Here is a 14,984-nt window from a genome sequence, read left to right as displayed (position 1 = left end):
AAGAGGTGAAAGGTCTCTTTCTGATACCCCTTTACCATTATTATGCTTGGGGGCTGTGACTCTTTTTTTTTTAATTAATTTTTATTGGAGTGTGGTTGCTTTACAATGTGATGTGTTTTTACTGTACAGCAAAAGTGAATCAGCAATATGTACACATACATCCCCTCTTTTTTGGATTTCGTTCCCATTTAGGTCACCACAGAGCCCTGAGTAGGGTTTCCTGAGTTAGGTCTCATTAGTTATCTATTTTATACATAGGATCAATAGGGGATGGGACTCCTGTTTCTTACGAAAATTTTCACACTGAGGAGAACAGCCAGGCTTTTGTCCTGGGCAAGAGCCTCTCCCATGAGGCCCAACCAGAGGACCACGCCATCTTAGAAATCAGGTTTTGAGTCTGAGAGGCAGCAGATAGAGAAGCAGATAGCAAATACATCTGTTTTTACAAGAGCCTGTTGTTCTCTGTACTAACTGCTATAAAAACGACTTGAAACTAGCCACATATTAGTTTTGGTTCTCGTGACTAAATCAAGGAATGGCATGATGGTGCTGTGTCATTAGAAATGAAACCAGTTCTTAAACAAGAGAATAGGGCCGACATTTTAATAACCTGAACGATTTCATAGAAAAATCAAAGCTGAAACTTCTACACCCCAGCTCTGAACACCTGCTGCTTAAGTTTGGTTCTGAACCAGTGAAACTTCTTTCTTGCGATGAAGACACGAGATGGGCCCTGACTTGCCCAACACTTGACGGCCAGGGAAGCCTTCCTTCCACCTGCTATTCTGCTAGGCTCAAACGTGGGCTTGATCTTGGCTTCTACAGGAAGGACTGTATTTGGCACTGTGAGAAAATACAGAAAGTACCTCATAGTTTATTTTTTCAAATATGTGACCTTATATATTTTGATATATATATATCAAAATATATGTGTGTGTGTGTATATATATTTAGATATGTGAATTTTACCTTCCCTGAGGTATTGTCATCCACATCTTCTCAGATAAAAAACTGAGACTTGAAGAAGTCACTCACCAAGAAGCAGGCAGAACTGGGGTTCTGAACAAAAGTTTTCTTGTCTATATCTGCATCACCTCCAATTGGGCCTTTATCACAATAATGATGCTGATGTAGTAATCATATATAGGTTGCCTCCCTAGTGTCTTTTCTTCCTTTTCCTGCCACAGTACCCACATTTTGCCTCGAGGGAACCACTCTCCTCACTGTCTCTCCATCTCTAACAGCTGGATTCATCCAGCTCCCAGGGGTAGCCAGAGTACCCATCACCTGGCCATGGTGACTGGCTCAGAGGTGGGCATACAGCCTGATTCAGGCCAATGGAACTTGAGGAAATGTTTCCTAGGGCTTCTGGGAAAAAGCTTCCTCAGCCCTCTGTGGGTTTACCAGAGGGGACAATCCCCCTTCTCCTGGACAGTATGTTAGAGAATACCAAGTTCAGAACTCCCTCAGCCATTTGTGTCACCAAGAGAAGGGCCAACCTAAGGATGAAGCCAACACACAGAAGAAGCAGGGCTATACACAAGACCGGCATGGGGTTGGTATCGTGAGGAGGATGTAAATTCTGGACTGCATGCTCAAGTTTTCGGGCTATAAGCTAATGCAATCCCTTTGTTTGCTTAAGGCAGTTTGAGTTTGTTATTCTGTCATATGAAATTCTTAACCAATGCAAACACCACTGGCATCATTCCCAGTAACATTTGATGGTTGCTTTGGTTTCTCAGTCAAGAGCATGAAACCCGTTTGACCAAAAGGACCAATCCTTCAAAATTCATCAGCATCTCTGGAGCACGCCCATCTCTGGTGCCCAACTTGCCAGAGAGGACTCACGTGTTTCTGTTCCTGGGGACTGGTTCCTTCTGTTTTCTGCTCCCTGTTGGCTCAGTCTAGGCCCGTCCTCTTCCCAGTCCCTCCACAGTGATGGGAGGTGGCTGCCCTCTGCCGAGGATGCCAGCAGCCAAGTGGGCAGCCAGCTGCAGACCTCAGGCATTGGCACTGTCAAGAAAAGGAGTGTCAAGAAAGGATTCTGCCACAAAGTACTTTTAATATAACATAAAATCAGGTGGGAGAAGGGTCTTTGGCACATAGCTAAATACAAAATTACCACCACCCCCCAGCCCTGACCCAAGTTCCCCGTCAGAGTGTTAAAACCCAAGCAATTCTGGCACCCCTCTGAGGATCTTTATTTGTTAGTGATTGATGTTCACAGAGCTTCAGAGCATCCAAGATTATAAAGTCTCGTGGGACTGACAATCTGCGATAAGAACTGGTTTTTGTGATTCTACAACAATCTGTTTCTCTTGAAAAATTCTGTTATTTCCACTTCTGGCCACTATGACTAAGCACACGGGTAGAAACACAGTCTGAACAGTTAAAGAACCTTGTAACTGCCCGACGCAGTCCAACAGCAGAGGAAGTAAGCATACGTGAGCACTGGCAGGTGCGGTGTGGGAGGGAGGGCGCCTACTCTCCCCAGTCCATGTCCCCCAGACCCAATCTGTCAGCAGAACCTTCCATTTCCCAAACATGTCTCGACTCAACCATTTCTCTCCACCTCTACTACAATCGTGTGATTTACCCATTCAACACATATACACCAAAGGGCCACTGTGTTCCAGGCATTGTTTAGTGGCTGGGAGAGCAAGACTGACTCTTCTTGCTCTGTCTTCTCTCTGGACGACCCTTCTTACCGACTGGCCCCGCTTTCCTCATTTGCTCTCTCCTTCCACTCTCCACACAGGAGCCTACAAGTTTTTCTTAAATATCAACACTTCCGTGTTTGAACCCCTCCAGTGACTTCCCACTGCTTCCTCATTAAAACACCAAGGCCTCCTCAGCCCTGCCGGTGGGCTGCGTGCCTCCTTGTGTCGTCGGCCTCTTCTCTAGATTCACTCCCTACTGGCACACCTACCTCCTTTCCGATCCTCAAGTATGTTATGGCTTTTTCTCTTTTCAGAGCTTTCATCTGCCTTTATTTCCTCCTAAAACAGTGGCTTCCAAACTTTCTTCTGACAATCATCCCTAGTAAGAAATATTTTATTTCATTAACTAGTAAACACATCAACCTACACATAAAGGGAACATGAGTTCCACATGATAATACTTCTAGCATGTTCTGTTCCTTTTTAAAAAAATCTAGCCGTACCCCACTAACCTGCAGTCTGAAAAGACTCCTCCCTCTACTCGTTGAAAGGCTGAATAGTTCTTATCCTTCAACTTTCCACCTGGATGTTAGCTGCTCACAGGGGCCTTCTCCAGCCATCTGATACAACCCAGGCCCCTGACATAGATTATTTTTCATCTGAGTCCAGCATGTATCAAAGCTATATATTTCTCAGCTGACATTTGCTCATTGTCTGTCTTGCAGGCCACATCACTAGCAGTTGAAGGCGTGGACCTGTCTGTGCTGTTCCCCGCTGTATAGTCCACATCTGGGTCAATGATGAGCACAACACAATATACGTCCATATTCCTTGAATGGCTGACTGAGTGGGTGAGTAAGCGATACTGAGGTCTGGATTGAAAAACAGGCCTCCCCAGTGGAAGGAACCAGGGCTCCTTGGAGAAATGATGGATTCTAGGGCTGGGGCAGGAAATCCACAGGAGTGCCAGAAAGTAAAGAAACACTCAAAAAACAAAAAGACGGGGTATGTTCAAGGGATATAGGAGTCAACCTAAAAAGAACACCCAACGGCCAAAATTGAAACAATCTGAGCCTAATTATCAGATGATAGCCCAAATCTTTAAATAAATATACATGAAAGTCCATACCGATATAAGAAGTTGACTAAATAAGTTCTTTCTTACAGAAGAACTTAAATGGTTAATATAAACACTACCCTGCAGGAGGCGGAGTCTAATTCTCCCCACTCCCTTCCTCCTTGAGGGCTGGAGGTACTGTACTTAGTGACTTGCTTCCAAACAACTGAGTAGGTAAGAGGAGAACAGGCTCACTTTCAGTGTGGAAACCTGGCAAACAGTACTTTGGCCAGGTGTTCAAGGTGATTTCACAGTCCTGTCATGTGGGTGGCACATACCCCCTGATACAATGTGAGGAGGGCACTTCCGCTCTGCTGGCTTCCTCCAATAGCCCACAACCCTGGTGTAACTGTGAAAGATGCATCAGACAAACCCAGTTAGCGGGGCATTCTACACAGTACCTAACTAAAATGCTTCAAATCTGTCAAAACTTCATGAGAAACATGACAAGAGACCATCAGACCAGAGGAGTTAAAGAGACATGACAACCACTTGTGATGTGGCATCCTAGGTGAGACCCTGCAACAGAAAAAGGAAATCAGTGCAAAAGCTAAGGAAATCTGAATATGGACTTAAGTTAATAATACGGTATCAACATTGGTTCCTTAACTGTGACAAATATACCACTGTGATGTCAGACGCTGACAACAGGCGGAGCAGGCTGAAGGGCATGTGGGAACTCTCTACATCCTCTTTACAACTTTGCTGTGAATAAAAAACTGTTTTAAAATGAAAAAGCTTAATTTAAAAAAAAAGTCAGCCTTAATGCCAAGAGCCAGGCCTTCATTCAGTTGATTTTTATGGAGTGCCCACAAAGTACGTCTAATCATGCTGGGCACAAAGAAGACATGTAGACATACAGGAGATGAAGAGATGCATATACATAAGGCAAGGCATCCAGGGTGACAAACCACAAGCAGAGCATGCAGTTTTGCAGGCTGACTGGAGAGGGGAGGCGTGTGTGTGGCAGGGGGGCAGGGCAGGCAGAGTAGGGCTGGTAATGAAAGCAATGATGAGAATGAGGAAGGAAGGCAAGGACCGGTTGGCTTTGGTGAGGTGAAGTTGGCTCTTCCCCACTGGAATGTCAACTCCCTGAAGGCAAGAACCTTGTCTGTCTACCCATCACTATACTCCTATGGCCAGAACTGTGCCTGGAACACAGTATATGCTCAAAAATGTGTATTGAGTAGATGAGAGACTGGACAAATAGATCAAGTCCTACTGAAACGTCACTTGAACTCCAGAACCACTATTGTCATGGAAGGTCTGCCAGGTGCCCACTGGATGTGCATTTTTGTACATGGTGATGATTGCACATCCTCAGAGGTCTTCCATGAAGCATGCAGATGTTAGCATTGGTTTGGAATGGCTCTAATGTTCACTCACAGGCATGGAAGTGCCTTGTAACATTTCTTGATGGTATTAATAGATAGGTCTGCTGATATTCAATGCTTCCTAGGTGGCTCAGTGATAATAGAATCTGCCTGCCAAATAGGAGACGTGGGTTGGGAAGATCCCCTGGAGAAGGAAATGTCAACACATTCCAGTACCCTTGCCTGGAAAATCCCATGCACAGAGGAGCCTGGTGGGCTTCAGTCCATGGGGTTGAAAAAGAGTTGGACATGACTGAACAACAGCTGCTGACCCCAAGGAGTGAATGGCATCTCCTCTTTGCTCTAGCATCTTGTTAAACCTAGCAGAGGCTCTTAGCATTGTAAGAATGGAGAGAGTTAGCGACGGCTTCAAACTTCAATACAGCCTCTACAAATACAAGGAAACAGTTTAGAGAGATGTTGAATTTCCCTGTAGGCATCTATTGACATTCCTCCTTAAAGGTTCCAAATACTCAATGTATTGTACTCACTTGCATATAACATTTTTTAAATGAAGAAAAATTTAAATTGTGGGAAAATGATGGGAAAGTCATACCCAACTATGAAGCTATTAAGAATAGGGCAGACTATATGTATTAATATGAAATAGTCTCCAAAACACACAAAGTAAAGCCACTCTTTGAAACAGACATAAGACCTCAGTTAACAGAGGGGAGTTCTGGGAAGACAGCACGGGAAGGATGAGAGAGACTTTCACTGAGTGTTCTCTCTTGGAACATTCTGAATTTTGCACATGTACAAAGTACCATGAATGAAAAAAACTTTAAAAAGTGATCCAAGAGGAAGAAACGTTTGAATTTTGTCTGCAGGTTATAATAATCCCCTTTTTTTTGATAAAAAATAGCCTCCTTTTTTGTTCTATCCTGATTATCTTGGAACCTCTGCTTTCTAGAGAATTTGATCCATGTCAGGTGATAGTCTTGGCTTCTGACATCATCGCAAATCAGCTTTTACATGAAGTGACAAAGGTACATAGATGAGACTGAAAGAGGAAGGCACTCATCATTTTTTATACATTCAAAATTAGGAATTAATTTAAAAACTAAGTTCTATAGTTATTTTGTAAACAGCATATTGAAAACTATAAGTAGTTTGGGCTTTTGGCTCTCTGAGCAGCACCATGATGATCAGCAAAAACAAGCATCTTACAAAAACGGCAGAAAGGGAGCCAAGAAGAAAGTGTTTGACTCACTTTCTAAGAAAGATTTGTATGCTGTGAAAGCACTGGCTATACGTCAATGTAAGAAATACTGGGAAAACACTAGTCACAAGAACTCAAGGAACCAAAATCACATCTGATGACTTTACAGATTATGTTTTTGAAGTGAGCCTTGCTGATCTGCAGAATGATGAAAATTGAATTTAGAAAATTCAAGCTAATTACTGAAGATGATGAGGGCAAAAACCGCCTGACTAATTTCCGTGGCATGGGTCTCACCCATGACCAAACATACTTCATCGTAAAAAAAATGGTGGATCATGGCTGAAGGTCATGTGGGCATCACGACTACCAATGGGTATTTCCTTCATCTATTCTACTGTTACAAAATGTAACAGTCAGATTCAGAAGACCTCTATGCCCAGCATTAACAAGTCTGCCAAATCTGGAGGAGGACAATGGAAACCATGACGCAAGGGGTGAAGACAAATGACTTGAAAGAAGTGGTCAATAAACTGATTCCAGAAAGACATTTAAAAGGCTCTCTAATCTACTTATCTGCTCTATGATGCCTCTGTTAGAAAAGTAAATATACTGCAGAAACCCAAGTTTGAACTGGGAAACCTCATGGAGCATCACGGTGAAGGTAGTAGTTTTGGAACCTGCTGGGGATGAGACAAGTTGTAAAGCTGAATGAGTGACGGTTATGAGCCAGCAGTCCAAGAATCTATTTGGAATTCAGACTTTGAATGATGACAAGTAACAGATCTTATTTGTGGGGAAAAAAAGCACATTACCTTGTTAAATGTTAACATTTTAAAAGTATCTCGAGACCATTAATAATGAATCACACTAATACCCTAAAAACATTTGAAGAAAAGACTTGAGAAGTCCCTTTGAATCAAGAAACAATAGATCCCTCAAAAATAAATGATCAATAATTCATCTCAGATAAGTATTTCATCAAGATCACATTCTGCTTTTAGGCAATTTTCTTTTTTCTCACATTCCAAAACAATACAGTTTCAAATTCTGAAGTCAACTCGTTTCTGAGTACTGAGGACACTGATGTTTGAGATACACATGAGCATTCAGAGTTCTTTAGAACACATTTGTGAGAAGATGTATTTCAATCTTATTTCAGCTAATTTCAGAAGAGAGTTCAGTATTTCTCAAACATAAATTTCATTACCAAGGTAAGCCAATGTAAACTTTTTACATTCAGCTGCCATTACAAGAAGGGCTTCCCTGGTGGCTCAGATGTTAAATAATCCACCTGCAATGTGGGAGACCTGGGTTGGGAAGATCCCCTGGAGGAGGGCATGGCAACCCACCCCAGTACTCTTGCCTGGAGGATTCTATGGACAGAGGAGCCTGGGAGGCTATAGTTCTTGGGGTCACAAAGAGTAGAATACCACTGAGTGACTAAGCACAGCACACAGCACAGCCATTCCATTAAAAAAAAAAAGAAAAAAAGCCTCCTGGAAGCAAGGATGGAAGGTCTAAGACAGCAACAAGCACATCCCCAGTGTGTTTGTTGGAAATGCAGACTCTCAGGCTCTGTCCCATCTCCTCTTCACAAGACACATTTAAATAGGCAGTGATTCCCATACTTCTTACAGTTTGACAAGCTGCCAGGCTAAGAAACCTTAATTATGTTCAATTCAGGTTATACTCTTTAGTGAATACTGATATAATCCTTAGTAATAGGACAATGTGACTCATTTTTTGAGACCAGAGAGTAACATTTATCAGAAATTACTGTAATTAATAATTACTATTTCTACCCTCCTCCTCCTACCTGTGAAACATTCTTTCTCTTTTCTGAGTCCATCCCCTCCACCTGCTCCAAGACCATCTACCACTCCTTCCCCAGGATGACCACACTTTCTCAGCTGATTTCTCCCCTTTCACCAATGAACACACTGAAGTCTCCCTTAGACGTAACACACACACACACATTTTCTCTCCATCATGCTAAAGGCTCAGCTACAATCTATTTTTTTCTTTCCATCACTGAAGTTTGCAAGAGTAGTCTGCAAGCAACCCGACAGCTATCAGACCCAAATTAGCTCTCTTGGAGGAGTCAAGTATTTAACTGCCAAATCGGAAGGCCTGGTCCCTGTTACTCCTCTAGATCTCTCTGCTCTTTATGAATTCTTTCTCCAGCACTACCACCTCTGGCATCTGCCCTTCTTCCTCTTTTTGTCGCCCACGCCCCTGAGGCATTCCCCTCAGCTCAGCCCAGAGGCTTCTCTTCTCCTTCTACTCTATGTACCTTTGCTGCTTTCTTCCTTCCCTCTACCCACTCCTGCTTCAGAGATCACCTCCATGCAGAACACTTCCCAGACGCCATCCTCAGCTCTGGTCTCTTCTCAGAACTCCAACAGCCTTGCATGGTTTTCATTCAGTTACTATTTATGTATATGTACAGAGCCTCTGATACACTGCTGCTCTGGTATGCTGCACTATGCTAGGCATCGGTGAACCCAGAAGACTCATCCCTACCCTCACGGCACCTATGGCCTGGCAGGTAACACAGATGTGGAGCCATGAATGCAAGTGCGATAAACACTGAGGAAATGTGAAGACTGATTATTCAGGGGAAGGGATAACCAAATCTAGTTGGGAAGTAGAATTTCCATTTAACATGTAAGATGTCCAGTTAAAGTTGAATTTCAGTGAAACAAATAAAATTTTTAACTATGCCCCATCAATAACATGGGATATGCTTATACTAAATACTAATATTTATATGGGACATACTTACACTAATACTAAAAATTATTTCTTATTTACCTGAAACTCAGCTTTAATTGGACATCTTATATTCTAATCCACTACATCTAGCAACCCTACCAGGAAGGGACTGGACAGTTGGGAGAGGAAAGTCCTGAGAACTGAGAGAAAGGATGAGTAGGAATTAGCAAAGAGGGTGTGGGAGAGGACATCCCAGGGAGAAGGGATAGTTGCAGTAAGTGTTTATACTGACAGAGAGCTTCATGCTTTTGAGAGCCTGAAAGAGGTGCATTACAGTTGGATCATGAAGAAAAGGAAGAGCATTAGGGAAAAAATCTTGAAAAGCCTGTATATGGTTAGGATTTTGGAGTCCCCTAAAGATAACAGGAAGTCATTTCAAGATCTCAAGCAGAGGAGAAAATGGACCTAAAATGCTTCTGTACCAATGTCAATGTCAGGGGAAGGGGGTGTCCCCACAACACCAATAACCACTTTTCTGGATACCAGCAGAGTGTCCTACAATTCAACTCAATTCTGACAGCATCTGCCCAGAGGCGGCATCATCTTCCACAGCTTCGGGGGTTAGTTCCCCAAGACTGCTTTCCTCCCCCCTGCCACACTTCAGGCACCAACTCCAAGCCCAGGTTGCTGCCTGGTTTCTGGACAACCAGCAGTACATCAGGGGGTCTCATGACTCCCTCTTCTTTTAATTCACTGCAACAGCTTACAAAATTCAAAAGAATAATATTTTGTTTTCTACATTACCAGTTTATTATAAAACAATATAACTAAGGAACAGTCAAATAAAAGAGATACATGGGGCAAGCTATGTGGGAAGGGATGCCATTCTCCCCAAATGTCCATGAATTCACCCACCAGGAAGCTCTCAGAAGCTTTTGGTTTTTTATGAAGTCTTCATTAACTACACATAATTGATTAAGTCACTGACCAATGGTGACTGATTCAATCTCCAGCCTCTCTTCCCCTCCCTGGAGGTCAAGGCCAGGTAAGATTAAGAGTTTCAAACCTCTAATCACATGACTAGTTCTCCCGGCAACCAACCCCAATCCTTGGAAGTGGTTCAAACATCAACCATAACATGAGGAAAGATATCTTGATTGTGCTCCTCACTAGGAAATTCTCAGTTTTAGGAGCTCTGGGCTGGAAAGGGGACAAAGACCAAGTATATAGTTCTTATTATAAACCACAGTATCACAGGACCTGAGCTGACGCTTTAAATGATCTTTCTGGCTGCCAGATGGAGAGAGGAATTGCAGAGGCTACAGTGGATGCGGGAACTTTATTTCTGAGGTTACCATGATAGTCAAAGAGCTGTTAGTAACTCAGTCATTGCAGTCTTTCTCTCACTGGTCTCCTAGACTCAGTTCAGTTCAGTCGCTCAGTCGAGTCCGACTCTTTGCGACCCCATGAATTGCAGCACGCCAGGCTTCCCTGTCCATCACCAACTCCTGGAGTTCACTCCAGGAGACTCACGTCCATCGAGTCAGTGATGCCATCCAGCCATCTCATCCTCGGTCGTCCCCTTCTCTTCCTGCCCCCAATCCCTCCCAGCATCAGAGTCTTTTCCAATGAGTCAACTCTTCGCATGAGGTGGCCAAAGTACTGGAGTTTCAGCTTTAGCATCATTCCTTCCAAAGAAATCCCAGGGCTGATATCCTAGACTAAGACTGTACTAAACATCTACAAGATGGTTGATCTGAGTCGTCATCTCAAAAGGCTGCTTTACACATACGATCTAACTGCTAATGATATTTAGTGGTTCTTAGTGCACACCAAACAAAATCTCATTTCCTCAGCCAGGTGCTGAGGGCTCTCTATCATCTTTCCAGAATAGATCTTTTCTGTTTTATCTTTCCCTCTCCCCTGCAAGTGATTAAGCCCTGGGCTTTTATTCATATGGCTCTATCTGGCTGTGACTCACTTTCTTCCCTTCCTTCATTCCCCAATTGCTTGAAGACAGAATTTCCCTTTCTTCAAGCTCCAGCTCAAAAGCCTTCAATGAGACTTTTCCTAACTTACTCAGAAGCTGTAGAAACTTATACATTCAATAAATATTTAATAAGGCCCTGCCATGTGTCAAAGGTATGACTCTGACATAAAGTTGGTTCCAGTTGATACTTTCACGTGTTGTCAGTATCACTGGTAACTTTCTCTGTTACACTCAAATGTTAGTATCATTATGGTACATCAGAGACACCAGGATAAGCTAACATTTCGTATTATACGATACTTAATTTCAAAACCATGACAAAAAGAGCGATAGAAATATGGGCACTAAGATGACCAAACTCTTCAGGGAGGCGTGGTTGAGACTGCCTAGCCAGAGAAAGGCCAGTAGTCAGGGCATGGCATTTCTCCCTAGGCCTGCACGCAACAGCTCAAATACAGGTTATAGAGGTATGACCTGTTAGAGGTATGAGGATGAACAGAAGAATGTCCCTGCCCTCACGGAACTTACATTCTGTTGTGCAACCAAAAGTAAGCCAAGGCACCTGCAGTAAGTGGGTGAGAGTGTGGACTAGGCCCATTCTGCCTGGTTTTAAATACTGGCTCGACCACCCACCTCAGGATGCTAGTAGAGAAACTTAATTGTCCTGTGCCTCAGTTTCCCTGTGGGGATAGTATCAGTAACTACCTCATATAGCTCTAAAATGAAATGAGTTAACACTTGAAAGCACTTAGAATAGGGCCTGGCAGCCTTCAGAATGGGAGAAAATAATAGCAAATGAAGCAACTGACAAACAACTAATCTCAAAAATATACAAGCAACTCCTACAGCTCAACTCCAGAAAAATAAATGACCCAATCAAAAAATGGGCCAAAGAACTAAATAGACATTTATCCAAAGATGACATACAGATGGCTAACAAACACATGAAAAGATGCTCAACATCACTCATTATCAGAGAAATGCAAATCAAAACCACTATGAGGTACCATTTCACACCAGTCAGAATGGCTGCGATCCAAAAGTCTACAAGCAATAAATGCTGGAGAGGGTGTGGAGAAAAGGGAACCCTCTTACACTGTTGGTGGGAATGCAAACTAGTACAGCCACTATGGAGAACAGTGTGGAGATTCCTTAAAAAACTGGAAATAGAACTGCCTTATGATCCAGCAATCCCACTGCTGGGCATACACACTGAGGAAACCAGAAGGGAAAGAGACACGTGTACCCCAATGTTCATCGCAGCACTGTTTATAATAGCCAGGACATGGAAGCAACCTAGATGCCCATCAGCAGATGAATGGATAAGAAAGCTGTGGTACATATACACAATGGAGTATTACTCAGCCATTAAAAAGAATACATTTGAATCAGTTCTAATGAGGTGGATGAAACTGGAACCTATTATACAGAGTGAAGTAAGCCAGAAGGAAAAACACCAATACAGTATACTAACGCATATATATGGAATTTAGAAAGATGATAATAACCCTGTGTACGAGACAGCAAAAGAGACACTGATGTATAGATCAGTCTTATGGACTCCGTGGGAGAGGGAGAGGGTGGGGAGATTTGGGAGAGTGACACTGAAACATGTATAATATCATGTATGAAACGAGTCACCAGTCCAGGTTTGATGCATGATACTGGATGCTTGGGGCTGGTGCACTTGGACGACCCAGAGGGAGGGTATGGGGAGGGAGGAGGGAGGAGGGTTCATGATGGGGAACACAGGTATATCTGTGGCGGATTCATTTCGATATTTGGCAAAACTAATACAATATTGTAAAGTTTAAAAAGAAAAAAAAAAAAAGAATAGTGCCTGGGACACTGTAATAAATACTCAAAAACTGTTAGCTAGATAGCCATGTACAGCAGGGAGTCCCCAGAGGGAGAATGATCTTGGCATATTTAAAGGAAATGGTGGGGAAGAAGATCAGTGCAGAAATAATAAAGTAGTGGAGGCAGAGAGTGATAAGGCCAGAAGCAGGGACCAGATTAAGCAGAGCTTGGTAAATTCAGACCTATTTTGATGGGCCAGAAAGACAGTGAAATGTTTTGATCAAAGGACTGCCATGATGTCACATGCTTTAATGAGAGACCAGAGGAGAGGCTACAGTTAAGTAGTCCAGTGAGACAATGGTTGCTTAGACCTAGGTAGAAACAGTGGAAGTGGTAAAATATACATATATATATTCTGGGCGTATTTTAAGGTAGAATCATTATGACTTGTTGATAGACTTAGGGATGTGAAGAAAGGAATTAAAGATTACTAGGTTAGGAGTAAAAGATACTAGGCTTTGGGGCTGAGTAGCACTTACTAAGATGGGAAAGAGTGAGAGAGGTACAGGTATGAACAGAAAATCAAGAGTTCTATTTTGAATAAACTTTGAACTAGTAGACATCTAAGACAGATGACAAGTAGGTAGCTGGGTGTAAGTCTGGTACTCAGGAAAAGTTAAGACTGGAGAAAAACACACCATGTTAAAAGCCATAAGATGAGCTCACACACTGAGTGTAGCTAGAGGAGAGGACATCAAAGCCTGAGGCCTGGAGCAACTGCAACATTTAGGAGTGAAGAAAAGAATCAAGAAAGAAAACCAAGAAAGGGGCTGAGGGAGAAGGGAAACCAGGAGGGTGTGGTGTCCAGTGAAGAAAGTGTTTCAAGAATTAAGGTGTGATCAACTGTCAAATGCTTCTGAGAGGTCAAGCAAGATACCATCTAGTTCACTCAAAGTAAATCATTTTCTCGGCTCCATTTCCCCATAGTGGTTTGTTTGTACTTTTCTCATTGCAATATCCAACTGTCTTGTTATAGTTACTCGTCTTCTCTCCTCTTACAGAGCCTCCTTAAGGTCAGAGACCACGTCTTCTTCCCCTCAAAACACCCACTATCCTACTCAATAAATTTTTGAATAAACAAATCATGTAGGATTCTATAAAATCTGGGAGCATATGCCTAGCACACAGTTAGCAATCAGAGTTGGCTTTACTAAGATATCCGAAATGCTCTAAGACTAATGTATGGGCTTTGTTCTGCCTAGAAAATGAAGAGGTCTGCAATGCATCTGAGTTGATCTATGGCCAACTATAGAAGGAAAAGAGGGCATCAGAGGATGAGATGGCTGGATGGCATCACCGATGCAATGGACATGAACTTGGGTGAACTTTAGGAGATAGTGAGGGACAGAGAGGCCTAGCGTGCTGCAGTCCATGGGGATCACAAGAGAGCTGGACACAACTGGGCGACTGAACACAAAGATCACAACCTATCTGGCATTTCTACTTTTTTACTTGAATGCATGGTACTATCCAAAAGGGACTTAACGTTTACCTGATTTGCTTAAATATATTCCTCCCCAAGCCCCAAGCTGGCTAGACCTCATCTGAAGTTGGCTCCAGTTGATGCCTTCACAGTATCAGCATCGTCGGTACCTTTCTTTGTCACACTTGAATGTCCGCATCACTACAGTATATTAGAATCATCAGGAAAAGCTGACACTTTGTGTGTGTGCTTAGTTGCTCAGTCATATCCAACTCTTTGCGACCCCATGAAGTCTAGCCTGCCAGGCTCCTCTGTCCCATGGGCGTTCTCCAGGCAAGAACACTAGAGAGGGTTGCCATGCCCTCTTCTAGGGGATCTTCCCAACCCAGAGATCGAACCCAGGTCTCCCGCACTGCAGGCAGATTCTTTACTATCTGAGCCACCAGGGATTACATGATAACTTCAAAACCATGACAGAAGGAGCTAGGAATTAATGAATTTTTAAGGAAGGCATGGTTGAGATGGCCTACCCAGAAAAAGTAGTCAGGGCATGATATTTTTCTTTAGGCCTGCACACAACAGATCAGATACAAGTCACAAGTTACTGAGTTACTGTCTCTGTAAAAGAAAGCTAAAATCCAACAGTTGTGAGTAACAAGAATATCAATACCCAAATTACGG

At 42.9% G+C, this 14,984-nt stretch overlaps 1 long non-coding RNA gene and 1 pseudogene across 1 annotated transcript; one reads left to right on the top strand and one right to left on the bottom strand.

The window, feature by feature from the left end:
- Positions 1-589: 589 nt before the first annotated feature.
- Positions 590-5,292, bottom strand: LOC113898301. The gene is made up of 2 exons (XR_003512604.1): positions 1,849-5,292; positions 590-843 (listed from the first exon to the last, which is right to left on the bottom strand). It is a non-coding gene; the product is annotated as an uncharacterized LOC113898301 (long non-coding RNA).
- A 59-nt stretch (positions 5,293-5,351) lies between these two features.
- On the top strand, positions 5,352-7,586 carry LOC113898791 (annotated as a pseudogene).
- The last annotated feature ends 7,398 nt before the right edge of the window (positions 7,587-14,984 follow it).

This window comes from Bos indicus x Bos taurus, chromosome 9 (assembly GCF_003369695.1).
Source record: "Bos indicus x Bos taurus breed Angus x Brahman F1 hybrid chromosome 9, Bos_hybrid_MaternalHap_v2.0, whole genome shotgun sequence".
Taxonomy (NCBI): domain Eukaryota; kingdom Metazoa; phylum Chordata; class Mammalia; order Artiodactyla; family Bovidae; genus Bos; species Bos indicus x Bos taurus.
This window is presented reverse-complemented; position numbering and strand designations above follow the sequence as displayed.